The sequence below is a fragment of the Trichechus manatus genome, unplaced genomic scaffold, assembly GCF_000243295.1.
Source record: "Trichechus manatus latirostris isolate Lorelei unplaced genomic scaffold, TriManLat1.0 scaffold00117, whole genome shotgun sequence".
Classification (NCBI taxonomy): Eukaryota; Metazoa; Chordata; class Mammalia; order Sirenia; family Trichechidae; genus Trichechus; species Trichechus manatus.
In genome coordinates, this window is record NW_004444053.1 from 8,866,287 (window position 1) to 8,883,722 (window position 17,436).

The 17,436-nt window shown below is 38.8% G+C and overlaps 1 pseudogene; it reads left to right on the top strand.

Moving 5' to 3' along the window:
* The first annotated feature begins 8,142 nt into the window (after positions 1 to 8,142).
* LOC101350085 (thyroid hormone receptor-associated protein 3 pseudogene) overlaps positions 8,143 to 17,436 on the top strand; it is a 31,124-nt pseudogene continuing 21,830 nt past the window's right edge.

Genomic DNA, 17,436 nt, shown 5'->3' on the forward strand with positions numbered 1-17,436 from the left:
ATAAGGTGAGACATTGCATAATTGCAGCCTCCTGTAAAGCTAAAGCTCCAAAAGGAAGTGCTGTCGTGGGATCATTTCCACTGCAATAAATTATCTCTTATTACAAAACACGTACTTATAGCTCAGAAACCAGAAGATAGGTCCTTGGTGATTGCACTGCATGAAACATACATGTAGTACCTCAAGGACACTACAGTGTGTATTTCTCCTAAAAATAATTTTTTCACATGGATATTACCTAATTCCAAAAACAACTACCCAGTAACACAAAGAAAACTGTAAATATCCTTACAAGGCTTATCTCACTGTTCAGAATTCCAAACTACCCAGAAACGTAATTGGTACTTACTTGTTCCCCCGTACATCAAGCATGCTTGTTTACAGTGCATTTTCCTAAAAATAACTTATGCACTTGAATATTGCCTAATGCCGAAAACCACACCCTGCCAATAACACAAAGGAAACAATAAATGTACTTACAGGCCTTATCTCGCTGTACAAAGGGAAAAAGAGACAAGTCATTCACAGTCACTCCTCCCTGCTGCAGCACCTCCTGCAATAACCTCTCTGCACAATAGGGCACCATGAACTTCCTTCCGGGTTACACAGTTACAGAAGTCTCTGCTGCATACCAGCACATTATTAATAATGTCACAAAAGCATGCCTATAAACCTCAGAGAGAAAATATGAGGAGCCTCTGGATGGGTTCAAAACTTGGCTATGCCCCTACTTTTGGCCCTATGTCAGTTCTGGTATCCTGTAGCTTCTGACTCTTGCTCCGTCTTTGTTTATGCTTTTCCTTTTATGTAGAATATTGTCCCATACCCCGCTCAAAAATTTTGCCCCATTTTTCTAGACTCAGTCAACTCCCTCCAGCATTATCTGAAATACCTGGAACTAATTCTTCCCCTAGAAGCCCCTGGGTGTCAGAAAACCATTAAGCACTCAACTACTAGCCGAAAGGTTGGCAGTTTGAAACCACCCAGAGGCTCCTCGGAAGACAGGCCTGGAGATCTGTTCCTGAAAAGTCACAGCCTTGAAAGTCCTATGGAGCAGTTCTGCTCTGAACACATAGGGTCGCCATGAGTCCACTTGATGTTAACTAACAGCAGCAATTCCTCCCCTATTTATAAGAACCCTTTGCAGGCAACGGAGGAAACCAGATCCCATGTCCCATCCAAGTCCTAAAGTAGAGAGATGATTTGGGAGGGGCAGAGCACTAACCAAGACAGAGAAAGAAGATGCTGACTAGGGACATGCCTCTGAGGCTTGTGTCCCCAGATTATACTATATATATTTCTTTGGTTTATTTGTTTATTGTCTGTCTCCCCTTACAAATTCCATGAGGTGAGGGACTATTTTATTCATTACCATATCCCAGAACTTAGAATAGAGTGGGGCAAATAGTAGGTCCTCAATAAATATTTATTAAAGGACATGCCCACTGAGACGGAAAAAAAAGGAAAACAACAGGTGTTGGCAAGGATGTAGAGAAATAGGAATCCTCATCCATTACTGGTAGAATTGTAAAATGGTACAACCACTGTGGAAAACAGTCTGGAGGCTGCTCAAAAAGTTAAAAGTAGAATTACCATATGATCCAGCAATTTCACTTCTACCTATGCACCCAAAAGAATTGAATGCAGGAACACAAACAGGTACATGTACACCAATGTTCATTGCAGCACTATTCACAATAACTAAAAGATGGAAAGAACCAGCAGATGAATGGGTAAACAAAATGTGGTACATATATACAATGGAATATTATTCAGCCACAAAGAGAAATGAAGTCCTGATATGTGCTGCAACATGGCTGAGCCTTGAAAACATTATGCTGAGTGAAATAAGTCAGTCACAAAAGGACAATTATTGTATGATTTCACTTATATGAAATACCTAGAATAGGCAAGTGTATACAGACCTAAGGTTATTAGTGGTTACTAGGGGCAGGTAGAAAAGACGGGGGAAGGGATACTCATTGTTTCAGGAACACTGAGCTTCTGTTAAGGGTGATGAAAAAATTTGGAAAAGGATAATGGTGATGGTTGCACAATATGATGAACATAATTAATGTCACTCAATTGTACATGTGAAGAATGTCGAAATGGCAAATGTTTTGTTACATATATATTTAGTACAATAAAAAATATTTATAAGGAAGGAGTAAAACATTTACTATTTCCTCTTTCATGCTATTGTAAAATATTTTAGAATATGTGAATCAAATTTGGCTACTTCTTTTTTTTTTCCCATACAAAAATTTATACATACATTATTATGAGACTCTAATTGCTCTCCCTATACTGTGACAGCACGCTCCCCCTTTCCGCCCCATAATTCCCCATGTCCATTCAACCAGCTCTTAACCCTCTCTGCCTTCCCATCTCACCTCCAGACAGAAGCTGCCTGTTTAGTCTCTTGTATCTACTTGAGCTAAGAGGCACACTCCTGATGAGTATCAATCCCGGTCTGAAGAATTGGCCTCGGAAATTGTTTTAGTTCTGGGCTGATAGAAAATCCAGGGGCCATGCTTTCTGGGGTTCCTCCAGTCTCAGTCAGACCATTAAGTCTGGTCTTCTTACTAGAATTTGAGTTCTGCACCCTACCTTTCTCCTACTCCATCCGGGACTCTCTGTTGTGTTCCTTCCCTGTCAGGGCAGTCATTGGTGGTAGCCAGGCACCATCTAGCTCTTCTGATCTCAGGCTGATGAAGTCTCTGGTTTATGTGGCCCTTTTTGTCTCTTGGGCTACTACCTGCCTTGTGTCTTTGGTGTTCTTCATTCTCCTTTACTCCAGGTGGTTGGGACCAATTGAAGCATCTTAGATGGCCGCTTGCAAGATTTTAAGACCCCAGACACCACTCACCGAAGTAGGATGCAGAACATTTTCTTAATAAGCTTTGTTATGAAATTTGGCTACTTCTTGCAGTAATTAATATGAGACCATTTTTTGGCTCTCTTTTAAGACAGGAATGCATTATATTGTATGTACTCCTGTTTGTATTCGATCAGCACAGCGTAATGTTTTAACTGTGCCATGGGTCTAATAAATTTAGGAAACACTGGGCAATTGCTTGAACACAGAGTTTACATCCCTTCATGATCTGGTCCCTGGGTGGCCTTCAAGCCTCAGCTTTAAACATTTCCTTCCCCATCACCATTCATCTCATCTAGGCTTTTCAACATCCTACCCACTGACTTAACTGCAGCCAGACAAATTCATTATGCTCTCTCTTGTCCCTCCTCCACCTTGACAGAACTCAGTCAGGACTCTACAACCCGTTTGCTTCTTCTTCCTCTGATTTGATCCTAGTTGTCACACAGGTCTCAGTTTAGATGTTCCCTCCTCCAGGAAGTTTTCCCTGACCACTTACCTTGGGTTTTATATCCCTTTTATGTACCTGTACTCATCCCTATCATTGTTGTTATTGTTGTTAGGTTCCATCGAATCAGTTACCACTCATAGTGACCCTACGCACAACAGAAAGAAATACTGCCAGGTCCTGTGCCATCCTCACAATCATTGTTATGCTTGAACCCATTGTTGCAGCCACTGTGTCAGTTCGTCTTGTTGAGGGTCTTTCTCTTTTTCACTGACTCCTCTACTTTACCGAGCAGGATGTCCTTCTTCAGGGACTGATCCCCCCTGATAATATGTCTAAAGTATGTGAGACGTAGTCTCACCATCTTCACTTCTAAGGAGCATTCTGGTTGTACTTCTTCCAAGACAGATGTGCTCGTTCTTTTGGCAGTCCATGGTATATTCAATATTCTTTGCCAACACCACAATTCGAAAGCATCAATTCTTTAGTATTCCTTATTCATTGTTCAGCTTTTGCATGCATATGAGGCAATTGAAAACACCATGGCTTGGGTCAGGTGCACCTTAGTCCTTAAAGTGACATCTTGGCTTTTCAACACTTTAAACCGATCTTTTGCAGCAGATTTGCCCAATGCAATGCATCATTTGATTTCCTGACTGCTGCTTCCATGGGCATTGATTGTGGATCCAAGTAAAATGAAATCCTTGACAACTTCAATCTTTTCTACATTTATCATGATGTTGCTTAGTGGGCCAGTTGTGAGGATTTTTGTTTTCTTTATGTTGAGATGTAATCCTTACTGAAGGATCTTCATGAGTAAGTGCTTCAAGTCCTCTTAGATTTCAGAAAGCAAGTTTGGGTTATCTGCATAATGCAGGTTGTTAATGAGTCTTCCTCCAATCCTGATGCCCCATTCTTCTCCATGTAGTCCAGCTTCTCAGATTATTTGCTCAGCATACAGATTGAATAAGTATGGTGAAAAGATACAACCCTGATATACACCTTTCCTGACTTTAAACCACACAGTATCCCCTGGTTGTATTCAAACGATTGCCTCTTAATCTATGTACAGGTTCCTCATGAGCATGATTGAGTGTTCTGGAATTCCCATTCTTTGCAATGTTATCCATAGTTTGTTATGATCCTCACAAATGCCTTTGCATAGTCAATAAAATACAGGTAAACTTCTTTCTGGTATTATCTGCTTTCAGCCAGGATCATCTGACATCAGCTGTGATATCCCTACTTCCACGTCGTCTTCTGAATCCAGCTTGACTTTCTGGCAGTTCCCTGTTGATGTACTGCTGCAGCCACTTTTGAATAGTCTTCAGCAAAATTTTACTTGCTGAAAATTTTATGTGTTTATCACTTTATCATACCTTGGGGTCTTGTGTGTTGCTGTGATGCTGGAAGCTGTGCTATAGGTATTCAAATACTAGCAGTGTAACCCATGACGGACAGGTCTCAGATGAGCTTCCAGGCTAAGACAGACTAGGAAGAAGGACCTGGCTGTCTACTTCTGAAAAGAATTAACCAGTGAAAACCTTATGAATAGCAGTGGAACGTTGTCTGATATAGTGCCTGAAGATGATCCCCTCAGGTTGGTAGGCACTCAAAAGACAACTAGGGAAGAGCTGCCTCCTCAAAGTACAGTCGACTTTAATGATATGGATGGAGTCAAGCTTTTGGGACCTTCATTTGCTGATGTGGCATGACTCAAAATAAGAAGAAACAGCTGTAAACATCCATGAATAATCGGAACGTGGAATGTACGAAGTATGAATCTAGGAAAATTGGAAATCATCAAAAATGAAATGGAACGCATAAACAATGATATCCCAGGCATTACTGAGCTGAAATGGACTGGCGTCCGCCATTTTGAATCAGACAACCATATTGTGTACTATGCCAGGAATGACAACTTGAAGAAGAATGGCATTGCATTCATTATCAAAAAGAACATTTCAAGATCTATCCTGAAGTGCAACGCTGTCAGGGATAGGATACTATCCATATGCCTGCAAGGAAGACTAGTTAATATGACTATTATTCAAATTTACTCAGCAACCACTAAGGTCAAGAATGAAGAAATTGAAAATTTTACCAACTTGTGCAGTTTGAAATTGATAGAATATGCAATCAGGATGCATTGACAATTACTGGTGATTGGAATGTAAAAGTTGGAAGCAAAGGAGAAGGATTGGTAGTTGGAAAATATGGCCTTGTTGATAGAAATGATGCCAGAGATCACATGATAGAATTTTGCAAGATCAACAACTTCTTCATTGCAAATACCTTTTTCCAACAACATAAACAGCAACTATGCACATGGACCTCACCAGATGGAATACACAGGAATCAAATCAACTACATCTGAGGAAAGAGTCAATGGAAAAGCTCAATATCATCAGTCAGAACAAGGCCAGGGGCTGACTGTGAACAGACCATCAATTGCTCATATGCAAGTTCAAGTTGAAACTAAAGCAAATGAGAGCAAGTTCACGAGAGCCAAAGTACAACCTTGAGTATATCCCACCTGAATTTAGAGACCATCTCAAGAATAGATTTGACGCATTGAACACTAAAGACCAAAGACCAGGGAGTTGTAGAATGACATCAAGGACATCACACATGAAGAAAGCAAAAGGTCATTAAAAGACAGGAAAGAAAGAAAAGACCAAAATGGATGTCAGAAGAGACTCTGAAACTTGCTCTTTAATGTCAAGTAGCTAAAGCAGAAGGAAGAAATAATGAAGTAAAAGAGCTGAACAGAAGATTTCAAACGGTGGCTCGAGAAGACAAAGTAAAATATTAGAATGACATGTGCAAAGACCTGGAGGTAGAAAACCAAAAGGGAAGAACACACTCAGCATTTCTCAAGCTGAAAGAGCTGAAGAAACAATTCAAGCCTCGAGTTGCAATATTGAAGGATTCTATGGGGAAAATATTAAATAACACAAGAAGTATCAAAAGCAGATGGAAGGAATACACAGTCACTATAACAAAAAGAATTGGTCGATGTTCAACCATTTCAGGAGATAGCATATGATCAGGAACTGATGGTACTGAAGGATGAAGTCCAAGCTGCACTGAAGACATTGGCAAATAAACAAAGCTCCAGAAATTGGCAGAATATCAACTGAGATGTTTCAACAAATAGATGCAGTGCTGGAAGTGCTCATTCGTCTATGCCAAGAAATTTGGAAGACAGCCAACTGGAAGAGATCCACATTTATGCCTATTCCCAAGAAAGCTGATCCAATGGAATGCAGAAATTATCAAACAGTTTCATTAATATCACACGCAATATCATTAATATCCCTAGTATAGTACTTATCTGCCGAAACAACCTATTGACTTGTGCGACTCCTACACTTGATCATAATTTCCTAGAGGGCAGGTTCCCTTGCTTTGCTGAACTCTTTATCCCCAACACCGCACTAGCACATTTTCTAGGATGTTTTTTCCATAAAGTACTTTTATCTGTTCCACTAGAAAAGACTAATTTTCAAACTTACTAATTTCAGTGAATTTATAGTTTTTTACTAATATAGTAAAAAATTGTCCTAATAGGCTTTCTGCTGTGTACCTCTCACCTTTGTATCATTTGGCATACTCAAGAAATGTTGTTGTTGTGTGTTGTCAACTTGAGTCCTACTCATAGCTACCCTATAGGACAGAGTAGAACTGCTCTATAGAGTTTCCAAAGCTGTAATCTTTAAGGTAACAGATTGCCACATCTTTCTCCCATGGAGCAGCTGGTGGGTTTAAACCACCAACCTTTCATAATCAGCTAAGTGTTTAACCACTATGTTACCAGGGCTTCTTGTAATAAAGCTTAGGGCAGAGAGAAGAGTAAAGACATGGGGATTGCAACAGTAAACTTAAGTAAAAATTGTTCAGCTTTCACATGCATATGATGTGATTGAAAAGACCATGGTTTGGGTCAGATGTACTTTAGTGATCAAAATGACATCTTTGCTTTTTAAGATTTTAAAGAGATCTTTCGCAGCAGATTTTCCCAATGCACTATGTAATTTGATTTTTTGACTACTGCTTCCATGGGCATTGATCGTGGATCCAAGTGAAAGGAATTCCTTGACAATTTCAATATTTTCATGATGTTGTTTATTGTTCTAGTTGTAAGGATTTTTGTTTTCTTTATGTTGAGGTGTAATCCATACTGAAGGTTGTAATCTTTGATCTATATCAGTAAGTGCTTTATGTCCTCTTCACTTTTGGCAAGCAAGGTTGTGTCATTTGCATATCGCAGGTTGTCAGTAAGTCTTCCTGCAATCCTGATGTTGCATTCTTCTTCATATAGTCCAGTTTCTCAGATTATTTGCTCAGCATACAGATTGAATAAATGTAGTGACATGATACAACTCTGGACACACTTTTGCTGATTTTAAACCACGTGGTATTCCCTTGTTCTTTTCCAGTGAGTGCCTCTTGGTCTACATACAGGTTCTGCGTGAGCACAATTAAGTGAACTGTAATTCCCATTCTTCTCAGTGTTATCCATATCTTGTTGTGATCCACACAGTCCAATGCCTTTGCATAGTCCAGTGGCATCACTAGTTTTGGTGTCACCCAGTGCAATAACTCATAGTGTCACTCCCCTACTCCATTGGTGGGACCAGCTGGGAACCCACCCCTGGGGGGCAGAGTGGCCAGGCCCTGCCCCGCCCCTGTGCAGGGCCCAGCATTACTGGTGGCCTTGCCCTTTCTGGCCTGCCCCTCCTGCCCCCGCCCCCGCCCCCTGCAGCTCCTCCCCTCTCCCATTGACCAAGGCAAAGACCCTCCTCTCTGCCCAATGGTGGGCACTTCGGTAGGCAGCCTGCACCCTGACTGGCGTGTGAGGGGTGGTGGTAACACGCTACTGCACTGGGTGACAGATGACACCAACCCTAGTGACTGCACTGCCTTGGTGGCCCCTCCCACTGGCAACACCGACTCACCCACCACCACCACCTCCGCAGCTGCAGACCCTGAGGTCATTTTGGTGTCGCACCTCCCCAGTGATGCCACTGGCATAGTCAATAAAACAAAGATAACCATCTTTCTGGTATTCTCTGCTTTCCACCAAGATCCATCTGATATCAGCAATGATATTCCTCATTCTACGTCCTCTTCTGAATTCAGCTTGAGTTTCTGGCAGTTGTCCTGTACCTATCCCTGGTAGTCTAGTGACTAGGATTTGGTGATTTCACCTCCATGGCCTGGGTTTGATTCTGGTCAGGAAAACCTAGAAAGTTAATTTTTTAGTAGTTAATTTTTTGGTCATGCAAAATCCACTGCAGACCTAGTGGCTCTCCAAGGTAGCTCCTTTCCGAGTGGTTGCATCTTGTAGCTATGCCATCTGGGACATATGGTTTCCAGGAAAGAGAGGGTGGAGGGTCATGTACCAACTATTAAATGTTTCATCTTGGAAAAGATGTCTTACAGCTTATTGGCCAGAGAACATGTCACATGTCCCTATCTAATGGCAAGACAGATGGGAGACACTGAGGAAGCACATAAGTATTCACTGATCAGTAAATGTCTTTGCCATACCTTTCACACTATAATTGAATTCTTTCCCCTAGAGTAAAGTAGGAACACCAACAACAAAAATCTCTTAATTTTTCATTAATTATTTTGTAAGTATTGGATTTTCTGATGATTGAAGACAAAATACACCAAAACACAGATTAGGCAAGTTTTCCTTTAGGGAGGATTGTGTTGTAGGCCTCCAAACACATGACTTTCCCAATGATACCCCTAGATGTTAGTTAACCCGTGTGTCGAAGGAACCTTTGTCTCTGCACTGAGTGGCAAAAAAAGCTTTCTTAGTTTTAGGTAAACTGAAATTTATAGCATTTTTAGTACCATTTTAAGAGAAGAATGGGAAAGTTACGTGTGTCTTGGTGTTCAAATGTCACTCCCTGAGTGAGCATTGCAGAGCAAAACCCAACACAGGATCAGATGCTTGTTAGATGAATATGCTGTTGTCCTCTGATAAGAGTTCAGGGATGTTACCTACTCACCCCCATACCTCTCTATCCTTAAAATTTATACCCTCTATGTGCTAGGTTAACAGTACTGGGTGGTACAAGGGGTTTGTGATAGGCTGCTAACCTAAAGGTTGGTGGATCAAACCCACCATAGCTCCATGGAAGAAAGGCCTGGCAACCTGCTGCTGTAAAGATTACAATCAAAAAACCCTATGGAGCAATTCTTCTCTGTAACACATGGGGTCACCATGAGTCCCAATCAACTGTATGAGAATGAGTTTGGTTTTTGGCTTATGTGCCAGGCCAAGGTCTCAAATTATACAATTAGCAAATTATTCTTTTAATTTAAAAGTTTTGTTCTCTATAGAGATTTAAAAAAAAAAAAAAACTTTGAGTCAGGAATAAAGAATTTCCTTTCTTTGAAGAAAATGCTGCTGTATGGAAGTGAATTTATTTTCAGATATAATTTATTTTTATTGGGATAAGTACACATCTGGATTAAAAAGGTTAGTAAAGTCCTATCTTGAGCAAAAACTTAGAACTTTTGATTGAACATTGTAACTAAAGCCTATTTAAATTTTTAAATAGTATTTTAAAATTCAAACCTTTACAATAAGATAGTGTAAAGAAAGAAGACATTTTCAACAGACATTTGGAACTACAAAGGTATTTTATCCAGAATAGATAAAGAAATACTACAAGTTGATAAGAAAAAGACAGAAAATGCTGGAAAAAAATAAGCAAGACACTTGAATAAACAATTTACAGAAGTCTTCTAAATGACTAAACAACATGAAGAAATGTTCAACCTTATTACTATCAGGGAAATGAAATTAAAACCGCAATACATACTACTACATACCTACCAGAAAAAGTAAAATTAAAAAGACTCAAAATACCAAGTCTTAGCAAAGATTTAGAGCAACAGAAACCCTTACACATTGCTAACTAAAATGTAAATTGGTAGAACCAGTTTGGAAAAGCGTTTAGTATTATCTACCAATGTTAAAGAAACACACTCTTTCAATTATGTACTGCTGCATAACAAACTACCCCAAATCTTACTTGCCTAAAACAACAATACTTATTGTTTCTCATGATCCTGTGGTCAGTTGGGCAGTTTTTCAGCTGATCTCACCTGGGCTCATGCATATGGCTACGTTTGCCTGGTGGGTTCATTGGGGCTGAGCTTAGCCTGTATGGTGGAACACTGGGCCTCTCTTTCCGTGTGGTCTAGTATAGGCCTCACATGGAGATATGAAAGTGTTCTAAGATACCGAAAACACAAACTATAAGGATTCATAAGGCCCAGGCCCAGAAATCACATAGCATCCATTTCCCTACATTCTGACCAGTCAAAGCAAGTCATATGGCCAGCCATGATTCAAGGGAAGATGAAAAGACTCATCTTGAACCTTTCATGGATGAAATTTTTTTTGGAAGTTTTTGGTGATGCCATGTTTTTTCACTAATGGAATGGATGCTGAATCATTCTTCATTGGCAGTTTTTTATTATGTGAAAAAATGAGGTGCTAATTGCAAGCAGGCCATATCAGCACCATGTTCTATGAAGTACATCGCAAACATGGTACATATCAATACCACGGCCCAGGAATTGCATCACATTTCTGGTTACGTTTGAACCATAAAATATCTTACTCAACTTTCCAAAAATATCTTACTCAACTTTCCAAAAATACACACGAAATACTAAATAAACATTGCACTTGCTGCACATAATTGTTATCATTTTGATTTAGAGAGGGCCATATTGGTACCATGTTCTATGAAGCATGTCACACACGCAGTACATATCAGTACCATGGTCCAGAAAGTGCATCACAAATTGTTTTCACCCCAAAAATAACTCATTTACTTGAATACTTCCAAACGTTGGTAACCGTACCTTCCCAATAACACAAAGGAAATATAAACATACTTGCAAGTCTTAGCTCACTGTACAGAAGCCAAAAGACATTAAAGTTTCACACAATCACTGCTCCAGGAAGTATCCTCTCATACAAATAGTTCTCAACACTAAAATGTGGTACAGACCAACTTCCTTGTTTTTTAGGCAGTTGCACCAGTATCTGTCACAACACCAGAGCATACTAAAGTGGTTCAAATGCCTGCCAATACACTTCCAGGGGCAGAAAATGTGAGTGGTAGGTTTATCTACCTGTAACCATCATGAATTCAGGATCCATGGGATACTTGGTTGCCCACCCACTTTTTCTATCTCTCAGGTTTTTTGGGAAGCTGCTTTCCCAATAACAGTGCATAATGCCACAAGGTAGGGGTCTTTATGACTGCTTGAAACTGAAAAAATGGGTGTGTGCTGAAAATTACTGTTTCTGCAGGATATTGTATGAGGTGTGTGCATTTTTGGTAGGAAAAATAAAAAAACTTTTATATGGGAACCCGTATGTCCCAGCGGACATTGGTGGAACTCTGTGATTTTCAGGGTTTGGATTAGTGGGACAATGTATTGTCCTACTAATCTCTGAGGGTAGGCTTGTGGGAGGAAGCAAGAAAAAAAATTCATACTGTCTCCCAAAAATTCAGACACACTCAATGATTCAGCATGCTTCCATTAATGAAAACACATGGTATCAATAAAAAATTCATAGCAGAAAATAACAGGGTCTTAAAAGAGTTAATGGGAAAAGTGGAATTCACATTCAAGGACAGGAGGAATTGCTGACAATCAACTTGGCAGACAATCTACTTTATGCACCCCTTGAACCAGCAATTTACCTTCCTTAGGTATATACTTAGGTCCCTGAGTGGCACAGTTTGCGCTTGACCTGGTGGTGCAGTAGTTAAGAGCTCAGGCTGCTAACCAAAAGGTCAACAGTTCGAATCCACCAGGCACTCCTTGGAAACCCTTTGGGGAAGTTCTACTCTCTCCTAGAGGCTAGCTATGAGTTGGAACCAACTCGATGGCAATGTGTTTGGTTATTTGGTACTAACCAAAAGTTGGTGATTCAATTTCACTCAGACACTGAGCAAAAAAGAACTGGTGATTTACTTCTGAAAAATCAGCCATCGAAAACTCTATGGAGCATAGTTCTACTCTAACATACATGTGGTCACCAAAAGTTGAAATTGACTTGACAGCAATGGGTTTGGTTTTTTGGTTTAGGTATACACTCAACAGAAATGTGTGTACACATGGATTTCTATGCATGTAAACATGCATTTCTGTATGGGTATACATGCATTTTCTTCATGAATACATGCATGAAACAACAATTTTTTATAAAAGCTCAAAACTGTGAACTATATGAAGTGTCCAGAATAGTAAAATGGATGAGTTCTTTTTGGAATATATGTAGTACTATTCAGTCGAGACAATGAGTGAACAAGAGACACAAACAACAAGAATGAAACTCACCAACATAAAGAGGAGAGAAAGAAACTAAATGCAAAAAGAAGACATACTCAACAAGACCAGAAGTTGATTCTTTGAAAGGATCAACAAAATCAACAAGCGAATGGCCAGACTGACAAAAGAAAAGCAGGAGAGGGAGAAAATAACTCAAATAAGAAATGAGATAAGTGACATTATAACAGAACTGACTGAAATAAAAAGAATCATAACTGAATACTATGAAAAATTGTACTACAACAAATTTGAAAATGTAGAGGAAATGGACAAATTTCTAGAAACACACTGCCTACCTAAACTAACACAAAGTGAGGTAGAAAAACTGAACAGACCTATAACAAAAGAAGAGATTGAAGAGATGATTTTTAAAAAGCGCTGACCCAGATGGCTTCTCCAGAGATTTCTAACAAACATTCAGAGAAGAGGTCATATCAATACTATTCAAATTATTTCAGAGCATAGAAAAGGAAGGAATATTTCCAGATTCATTCTATGGAGCCAACATAACCCTGATACCAAAGCCAGGCAAAGACACCACAAAAAAGAAAATTAAAGACCAATATCTCCCATGAATATAGATGCAAAAATTCTCAACAAAACTATAGCCAATAGAATTCAGCATCATATAAAAAAAAAATTATACACCACAACCAAAGTGGGATTCATATCAAGTATCAAGGATGGTACAACATTAGAAAATCAATCAACGTAATCTACTACATAAATAGAACAAAAGAAAAGAATCATATCATCATCTCAGTCGATGCAGAAAAGGCATTTGATAAAGTCTGACACCCATTCCTGATAAAAACTCTCAGCAAAATAAGAATAGAAGAGAAATTCCTCAGCATAATAAAGGGCATTTATACAAAATGAATAGCCAACACTATTGTCAATGAGAGAGACTGAAAACATTCCCTCTGAGAACGGGAACCAGACTAGGATGCCCTTTATCACCACTCTTATTCAATATTGTACAGGAAGTCATAGCTAGAGCAATAAGGCAAGAAAAGGAAATAAAGTGCCTCCAGATTGGTAAGGAAGAAGTAAAACTATCCCTATTCATGGATTTTATGATTCTGTACACAGAAAACACCAAAGAGTCCACAAGAAAGCTACCAGAACTAATAGAAAGATTCAGAAAAATAATGGGATACAGGATTAACATACAAAAATCAGTTGGATTCCTATACATCAACAAAGAGAATGTAGAAAAGGAACTAAGGAAAGCAATGCCATTTATTATACCCTCCCCTACAAAAGATAAAATACTTAGGAATAAATCTAACTAGAGACATGAAACACCTATACAAAGAAAACTACAAACCACTACTGCAAGACACCAAAAGAGACCTCCATAAATGGAAAAACATACCATGCTCATGGATAGGAAGACTCAACATTGTGAAAATGTCAATTCTACCCATAGCTATCTACAGATATAATTTAATCCTGATCCAAATTCCAATAGCATTCTTTAATGAGATGGAAAAACTAATCACCAACTTTATATGGAAAGGAAAGAGGCTCTGGGTAAGCAAAGCATTACTGAAGAAGAACAAAGTAGGAGGCCTCACATTACCTGATCTCGGAACATACTATACAGCCATGGTAGTCAAAACAGCCTGGTACTGGCACAACAACAGACACATAGATCAATGGAACAGAATTGAGAACCCAGACACAAATCCATTCACCTATGGACAGCTGATCATTGACAAAGAGCCAAAATCCATTACATGAGGAAAAGACATCTTTTTAACAAATGATGCTAGCAAAACTGGATGTCCATTTGTAAAGAAAAAATGAAACAGGACCCATGCCTGACACCATACACAAAACCAACTCAAAATGGATCAAAGACCTAAAGATAAAACCTAAAACAATAATAATTGTGGAAGAAAAAATAGGGAAAACGCTAGGGGTTCTAATATATGGTATAAATAGGATACCAAACATAACTGAAAATGTACAAACAGCAGAAGATGAACTGGATAAAAGGGGACCTCCTAAAAATCAAACACTTACACTTATCAAAAGACTTCTCCAAAACAGTAAAAAGAGAACCTGCAGATTGGGAAAAAAATTTTGACTACGACATATCCGACAAGGGTCTAATCTCTAAAATTTATAGAAAACTCCAACATTTCAACAACAAAAAGACAAACAATCAAATTAGAAAATGAGCAAAGTATATGGACAGACACTTCACCAAAGAAGACGTTTAGACAGCTAACAAACAAATGAAGACATGCTCACGATCATTAGCCTTTAGAGAGATGCAAATCAAAACTAAAATGAGATACCATCTCACCCTGAGATTACCGGCACTAATTTAAAAAAAAAAAAAAAAAACAGAAAATAACAAATGCTGGAGAAATTGTGGGGACACTGGAACTCTCATACACTGCTGGTGGGATTGTAAAATGGTACAACCACATGGAAAATGGTATAGCGCTTCTTTAAAAAGCTAGAAATAGAAATACCATAAGCCCCAGCAATCCTACTCCTAAGTATATACCCTAAAGACATAAAAACTGTGACACGAATAGACATGCACACCCATGGTCATTGCAGCATTATTCACAATATCAAAAAGATGGAAACAACCTAAGTGCCCATCAACAGATGAATGGATTAACAAAATGTGATACATAGGACACAATGGAATATTACCCAATGATAAAGAATAAAGAATAATCCATGAAACATCTTACGACATGGATGAATTTGGAGGACATTATGCTGAGTGAAATAAATCAATCACAAAAGGACAAATATTGTATGAGATCACTATTATAAAGAAACAAGAAAAGATTTACACACAGAAAAAAAAATTCTTTGATGGTCACCAGGGATGGGAGGGGAAGGGAGGGCAAATTACCAAATAGATAGAAGATACAGGTTAATGTTGGTGAAGGGAAAAGCAATACACAATATGGGGGAAGTCAGGAAACATGACCAAGGCATGGGAGGACACTGAGAGGAATGCAAGAACAAAGGGCAACAACAGTAACTACTGTGGCATAGGCAATCCTGCAACTCTAGTATTAACAAACACTAATTTACAAATGGATACATAGGTAGGTAGGTATGCCAAGAGGTGTAAGAGGATGTAAGGAAATACACCCACCTGCAGATATAGACTTGGTGATGGATATTTCTACATACGTAACTGTAGGTGCTGCTTATATGTTAATATAGACGATAGAGAACACAAGGGCCACAGTCAGGGCAACTTCTTAGACATAACCAAACACTTTGCGAGACAAAGTTCCTAGGCTCGAAGGTGACGGACCATAGACTCGGGAGACATCTACATCATCTGGCGCAACATAGTTCATAAAGACAAAGTTCTCCATACTACTAGTGCCTGGGTCTTAAAAGCTTGTGAGCAGCCATCTAAGATACAACTATTGGTCTCTTACCATCTGGAGCAAAGGAGAGTGAAGAAAACCAAAGATTCAAGGGAGCAATTAGTCCAAACGACTGATAGACCACATGAACTGTAAGCTACACGACCTCAAGACCAGAAGAACTAGATGGTGCCTAGCTACCAATACTGACTGCTCTGGCTGGGATCACAACAGAGGGTCCTGGACAGAGCTGAAGAAAAGCTGTAGAACAAAAAATCAAATTTACAAAAAAAGACCAGACTTACTGGTCCAACAGAGACTGGAGGAACCTCCAAGACTATAACCCTAAGACATCCTTCTGAACTGGAACTGAAGCCATTCCCGGAGACCACCTTTCAGCCAAACCATAGACAGGCCCATAAAATAATAACACCTGAGAAGAACGTGCTTCTTAGAACTATCAATTATATGAGGTCAAAAGAGCAACATTTGCCCAAAAGCAAAGATGAGAAGGCAGGAAGAGGCAGAGAATCAGGACGAAAAGAAACGAGGAACCTAGGACAGAAATGAGGAGAGTGCTGACACATTGTGGGGAATGAAACCAATGTGGTGGAACACTTCATGTACAAACTATCAAATGAGCAACTAATTTGTTCTGTAAACTTTCACCTACTGCACAATCGAAATAAAAAAAAAAAGACATATTATGTGATTTGATATAAAGTTTAGAAATGTGCAAAACTAAACAACTGTGTTAGATGTCAAGATAATTGTTACCTTTAAGGATAGGGGACTTAGGGGGCTTCTGATGTTCCAGTGTTCTATTTCTTGATCTGAGTGGTGGTTACATAGGTATTCACTTTACACTAATTAATTATGCTGTACACTTGTTTTATTCACTTCTATGGATTGCCTTATATTTCAAAATTATAATGGTTAAAAATATTCAAATCTATAAATCTTATTAAATAGGACTGATGGCTATTTGTATTTCAAAGAACTATTTGCTTTGTAGCCTAGCACAGTGCTAACTACATATCGCATACTTTTTAAATGAAATAACAAACTCAAATACCAAAAACCAAACCCATTGTCATCGAGTTGATTCCAACTCATAGCGACCCTATTAAAAAAAAAACCCGTTAGTAAAATTTAAATATGAAACTTTTCCAGGAACCCATATCACAAAGTACTATTATACATTATTTACACCTTTAATATTTGTTTTTAATATGGGTATCACATTCCGCGAGTGCTATTTATAGGTTTTTAAATATTTTTAATAAGCTGAACTGGTTTTGCAGGATTGTGCATATAAATGTCAATTTATATACATTAGTTCCTGGAAAAAAATGAAAGCACCAGGG